This window comes from Capricornis sumatraensis, chromosome 1, assembly GCF_032405125.1.
Source record: "Capricornis sumatraensis isolate serow.1 chromosome 1, serow.2, whole genome shotgun sequence".
Lineage (NCBI taxonomy): Eukaryota > Metazoa > Chordata > Mammalia > Artiodactyla > Bovidae > Capricornis > Capricornis sumatraensis.
In genome coordinates, this window is record NC_091069.1 from 108,815,045 (window position 1) to 108,821,587 (window position 6,543).

General features: G+C 47.0%; 1 protein-coding gene across 3 annotated transcripts in view; it reads right to left on the reverse strand.

Annotated features, from left to right (window-relative positions):
- The window catches only part of IFNAR2 (interferon alpha and beta receptor subunit 2), a 35,381-nt gene extending 30,811 nt beyond the window's left edge, over positions 1-4,570 (reverse strand). For all 3 annotated transcript variants that reach the window (XM_068984179.1, XM_068984178.1, XM_068984176.1), the window contains exon 1: positions 4,376-4,570. The gene's annotated coding sequence lies outside the window, so the exon portion shown is untranslated. The remainder of the gene's footprint in view (positions 1-4,375) is intronic.
- Positions 4,571-6,543: the final 1,973 nt, after the last annotated feature.

Genomic DNA, 6,543 nt, shown 5'->3' on the forward strand with positions numbered 1-6,543 from the left:
ACACAGGGTATTTTTGTCTAAATTAATTTTACTTGGAAAAAAACTGAAGCAAAGGCAGAAAAATTGTTGACATTTCAATTTCTTCCATAAGAAAGAATAACTCCCTAAAATATCCCTCCAAAGTTAAAAAAATTACAAAGACATTGGAAGTTGGAATACAATATTCACAGCACTACCTGTTCACCTCTGTTTATTGATCCACGCCTTCAAAGATGAGAGCTATAGGGCCTACTCTCATATTTCCTTCCATCTTCCTCTTCTGCCCCTACCTGATTACTTTTTCTTTGTGTGTGTGTGTGTGCCCAGAGTTGTGTAATAATCACATGTATTCCACAATTTCCAAAGATGTTTTATATTAATTCCACATTTAAATAAATACCCATCAACAGCCCTTTTCTCTTTTTGGCTGTGCTGGGTCTTCATTATGGCACTTGGACTCTCTCTTGTGGCCAACAGTCCTTTATACCATGAGTTCTTGATGCCTGAGTTCTTTACTTTGACTTCTCTCTCTGTTTATTATTTGCTGGATTTTATTCTCCAGCAGTTTTTTTTTTTCCATAAGGGCTCATGGGTGCTGAATCTCCTTTGTTCTTTTGAAGAAGCCCCTTTCTGTTGACTTTCAACCTGAATGACATCTTCTAGCTAGATCACACACCCTCTTGGGAAAAAATTTCTTTCCCTAGAACTTTCCCCTTGGAACCATTGTCCTCTGGCATCCGGCACAGCCCTGGAGACATCTGAGAGCAACTTGATGTGAGTTTTCTCTCCTTTACTTACTCTTTTTTCAATTCCTAAACAGTAATAATTATTTTCCTTTGAATTTAAACTACTGAATTTAAACTACTAAGCATTTCTGTATGAAAATTTCCTGGAAAATGTCATGCTCTTTTGGCCTACAGACCATTTTTCCTTCATTTCAATAAAATTTATCTCATTTTTGTTTGCATTTTCAGTCCCATTTGTTGGTTTCACTATGTCAGGAAACTCAAGTATCCTAATGCCTGACTGTGCTTTATCTGTCTTCCACACTGGATTCTTAATAAAAGACTTCACCTTTGTCTCTGAGTTTTTGGGCTTAAGAGCCTTTCCTCTGTTAAAATGCTTTTACTTTCAGCAGGATCTATCCTATTCTTTCCTCTTATTTCTTCTGTAATTATGTTTCAATGATCTTCAGTGTATTCCCTTAAGTCTGCAATCTTCCTTTTCATCTCAATTAAAATTTTTCTTACCTTTGAGTTTCTTTTATTGAATTCATATTTTTAAATCAATTTTTGAGAGATCTAAAGCTATTGTGGTGGTTCAGATGGTAAAGAATTTGTCTGCAAAGCAGGAGACCTGGGTTTGATCCCTGCATTGGGAAGATTCCCTTGGAGTAGGACATGGCAACCCACTCCAGTATTCTTGCCTGGAGAATCCCATGGACAGAGGAGCCTGGCGGGCTTTAGTCCATGGGGTTGCAGAAGAGTCAGACACAACTAAACAACTAAACAACAACAACAACAACAAAAAGCTATTGTCAAGAATGGCCTTCTGTCCCAAGAGTAATATTTTCTTCTTAGTAAGATTCCTGCAAGCTGTCACTGGTGGCTCAGGTGGTAAAGAATCTGCCTGCAGCGCATGAGACCGAGCTTTGATCCCTGGGTCAGGAAGATCCCCTGGAGAAGGGAATGGCTACCCGCTCCAGTATTCTTGCCTGGAAAATTCCATGGACAGAGGAGCCTATTGGGCTAGAGTGCATGGAGTCACAAAGAGTCGGACACAACTGAGTGACTAATCCTGCAAACTATCATATTCTTTCCTTTCTTTTTTCCACGCCATTTCTGCTCACCTCGTTCATACTTCGATTCGTCTCCTGCAAGTGTGATTCCGTGGAGTGAAATCCTGACCTCCTTTCAAAAACTATGCCTGATTCCAGTTTGTTCTCTAGCCCAAAGCATAGGTGCTGGGAGGCGGGCATGCCTATCAAGGAAGTGTAGTCTGGGCTCTGCTTCCTCCTGGAACACCCAGTTAACTGTCCTGCAGGCAGGGTCGAGGAGGGGTGGGTCAACCGTGGGACCTTCGTGGGGTCCCCTGACTCTGGTGCTGGCTTCTGCTGTCCTGCACCGCCCACCCCTAGAACATTTCCCTCCCACCCCTGAGCAGAAAGCACCTACTGTTTCGTACGAAAAGGAGACAGCTAAGTCATGCTAAAACTCATGGTTTCATTCTTTCTTATTTACTAGGGAGCACTTTTAGGATTTTTGTGGATTCCCTACCATTTTTTTCTGGTGGTCAGATACACTCAAATTTTAAATATATTTTTAAAAACCTCAGAATTAAAACAACAGTGTTTCAGAAAAACAGGGTTTAAGAATAACTCTCCCATGTACCAGTTTGTTAAACCCTGGCTCATGGGGATACTGAATGAATTCATTTTCCTGCTGGTTCTTGAAAAGATTCTTAATGGTTCTGAACTACTCCCTACCCAACATCCATCCATGTCTCTCTCCCCGTCTCTCTTTCCCTCTTTCATATTCTCCTCACTCCACTTCTTACCACCCTTACTTTGGCCAACTGCTCTCCCAGCAAACTGTTTTCATTTATTCTTCCTGAACTGCACACCACCAATTTCATTCTTTGAAGCAATGAAAAGTCCTCAGGGAAAAGTATCATCAAGCTCTGCCAAGAGAACCTATCTCACAAAGTATAAAATGCACATTTCCTTCTGATATCTGAACATCTGTGAAATTGGGGTGCTCTGTATGGTGGCATGACATACCATAATTGACAGTGGTTTTTCCTACCCAGTGACATAAAAGTTTTTAAAGTACACCTTATATCCATCATTGTGTCTTACTTTTGGTAAAATATGATTGACCATCAAAGAATACAGATGCTTCAGACTACAATAGTTTGAAGATTTCTAAATGTCACAGGAAGTCCAACATGCTTTGTGTATGCAAGTGGAGGAGGATGGAAAATACATTTTAATAAAAGTTTCACTTTCAAGACAGTACATCCAGGTAATGATTCTTCGTCTATTTTTTTTTTTTAAAGATAAATTACCAGGTGTCAAATTTCAGGAACCAAATCTCAGGCAGAATGTCTTTAAGTTTGAAATAAATATATGAGAAACATTAGAAGAAACACAGGTAAGGATAAAAGAGTCACACAGATTTTTGATGATCCAGCGTTGAAAAGGAACTCATGAACTAGAGAACTGAGAAGTTCACTTTCTGCCACAAAGGGGTCAAATCTTATCATCTAGGGGCACACTGATAGATGTTTTCTTTACAGCAAATTTTGCTACGGTCTTGCTTTCACCCCTGTCCTCTCCAAGTCAGGACAGCAAGAGGTGGGTACTTTGAAACCTGGCCAAGACGCGGGGCAGGTGGCAGCCCAGCTGGTCTCGGGGTCAGTTTCCGCGAGACCAGGAGCAGGTGGGGGTGCTGGGACTCCAGGACTCTGGCAGCACCTGCATCCGCAACTCCTACCTCGTTCTACTCAGTTTCTAAGACTTTTATTGTGTGTGCCAAACAAAAGCAAGGAGATCAAACAAATATTAAAAGAGAAAGAGACACAAAGAGAGACGGGATAGCTAGAGTTCCTCAAAGCCATCGTTCGCCACGTTAAGTGGGTTGAAGGATCCAACTCGTAACAGGGTTTAGCTGGTTCCATCGGTCAGAGTCGAAACGTGAAGGGTCGACTCGCACCCTGTTCCTCACTCCCTCCCGACCCCGGACGCGGGTCCACTCCTGTCTCCGCGACGCTGTCCCATCGCCCTGGCCCCACTCCAGCTTCCAAGCGATGGGTCTGTCAGGACGTAGGACCATCCAGCTTCGGTGGTCCCTCCGTACCCCTCTCCGGCGCGGAGACAAACTAGGCCTAACCTTGTGTTCTGCTGGAGGGCGGACGGGAGACTCCGAAGCGGAGACCCGAGCCGGTAACCCAGTTTTGCAGGGCGCTGTGGACCCTAAGGAATTTGACTCTCACCTCGAAGCGGCCAGGGCCCTTGGCGGGATCAGGTGCGGGGCGGGGGTCTGCAGGGCTGAAGGTACAAACAAGGGGTCCCTGGGAGGTGCGAGGGGGGCGACGAACGGAGGACGCCCGGACAGGGCCGAGGGCAGCGCGGCCGCAGGGGACAGTCAGTGGGTGCCCCCCAGGGACCCTCCAGGGCTGCGGGGAGCTTGGAGAGGGGACGCCCCTGGGCAGGGGTGCGGCGGCGCGCGCGGAAAAACCCTGCGATCCGGGGCGCAAGCGAGAGGAGGAGTCCAGGGCAGAGACAGGCTCGTGGAGAGGGATTCCGGGAAACGGCGGCGCAGAGACGGCGTCGCCCGGTGCCCTCCCCACCCTCCCCCGCCCCGTGATCCCCGCCGCCCCCGCCGGCCCGCGTTACCTTGGCAGTGCGGCCTCGCCGCTGCCCTCGGGGTGCCAGCCTCGAGCCCACCCGCTCCAGCCGGACTCCGCCGACGCTCCTCCTCACCCCGGCTCGGCGCTCGCGACCCCGATGCGAGCTGCTGTTGGCTCTTTCCGCAGGGACCTCCGGCGCCGGGCAAAGGCTAGCAGAAGGCGAGAAGTGGTGGCCCGCAGCCTCCGCACCCGGGGCGCCCCGGATGGATCTCGGGGTCTCCGCCCAGAGAGGTGGAGCAAGTCTCCGGCGCTGGTGCGCGCGCCCGGCTGCTTTCGGATAGCGCGCGGGCGGGGCCGCCAGAGCTTATACGCTACCGCGTGTACACCCTGGGGCCAGAATGATCTCTGTTCCTTTCCAAGGCAAACCGTTCAACATCACAGTAATCCAAGTCGATGCCCCGACCAGTAAATGCTGAAAAGCTGAAGTTCAACGGTCCTATGAAGCCCTGCGAGATCTTCTAGAGCTGCTGCTGCTGCTAAGTCGCTTCAGTCGTGTCCGACTCTGTGCGACCCCAGAGACGGCAGCCCACCAGGCTCCCCCGTTCCTGAGATTCTCCAGGCAAGAACACTGGAGTGGGTTGCCATTTTCTTCTCCAATGCATGAAAATGAAAAGTGAAAGTGAAGTGGCTCAGTCGTGTCCGACTCTTCGCGACCCCATAAACTGCAGCCCACCAGGCTCCTCCATCCAAGGGATTTTCCAGGCAAGAGTACTGGAGTGGGGTGCCACTGCCTCGTCCGCTTCTAGAGCTAACACCCCCAAAAGATGTCCTTTTCATCACAGGGGACCGGAATGCAAAAGTAGGAAGTCAAGAGATACCTGGAGTAACAGGCATTTTTGGCCTTGCAGCTCAAAATGAAGCAGGGCAAAGGCTAACAGCTTTTCCAAGAGAACACACTGGTCATAGCAAACACCCTCTTCCAACAACACAAGAGAAGACGCTATGCATGGAAATCACCAGATGGTCAATACCCAAATCAGATTGATTATATTCTTCGCAACCAAAGATGAAAAAGCTCTATATACTCAGCAAAAACAAGACCAGGAGCTGACATTGGCTCACATCATGAACTCTTTACTGTTAAATTCAGACTTACATTGAAGAAATTAAGGAAAATCACTGGACCATTCAGCTTTGACCTAAATCAAATCCCTTACAGTGGAAATGACAAAGATTAGATCTGATAGACAGAGTGCCTGAAGAACTATGGATGGAGGTTCATGACATTATACAGGAGGCAGGGATCAAGACCATCCCCAAGAAAAAGAAATGCAAAAAAGCAAAACGGCTGTCTGAGGAGGCCTTACAAATAGCTGAGAAAAGAAGAGTAGCTGAAGGCAAAGGAGAAAAGGAAAGATATACCCATTTGAATGCAGAGTTCCAAAGAAGAGCAAGGAGAGAGAAGAAAGCCTTCCTCGGTGATCAATGCAAAGAAATAGAGGAAAACAATAGAATGGGAAAGACTAGAGATCTCTTCAAGAAAATTAGAGATACCAAGGGAACATTCATGCAAAGATGGGCACAATAAAGGACAGAACTGGTATGGACCTAACAGAATCAGAAGGTATTAAGAAGAGGTGGCAAGAATACACAGAAGAACTGTACAAAAAAGATCTTCATGACCAAGATAACCACAATGGTGTGATCACTCACCTAGAGCCAGACATCCTGGAATGTGAAGTCAAGTGGGCCTCAGGAAGCATCACTATGAACAAGCTAGTGGAGGTGATGGAATTCCAGTTGAACTATTTCACATCCTGAAAGATGATACTGTGAAAGTGCTGCACTCAATATGCCAACAAATTTGGAAAAGTCAGCAGTGGACACATGACTGGAAAAGGTCAGTTTTCATTCCAATACCAAAGAAAGACAATGCCAAAGAATGTTCAAACTACCTCTCAATTGCCCTCATCGTACACGCTAGCAAGTTAATGCTAAAATTCTCCAAGCCAGGTTTCAACAGTACGTGAACTTCCTGAACTGAACTGAACCTTCTGGGATGGCTCAGCCATAAAGAATCCGCCAGCAATGCAGGAACCATGGGAGACCTTCGATCCCTGCGTCTGAAAGATCCCCTGGAAGAGGAAATGGCAACGCACTCCAGTATTCTCACCTGGAGAATCCAGCAGACAGAAGGGCCTATCAGGCTATGGT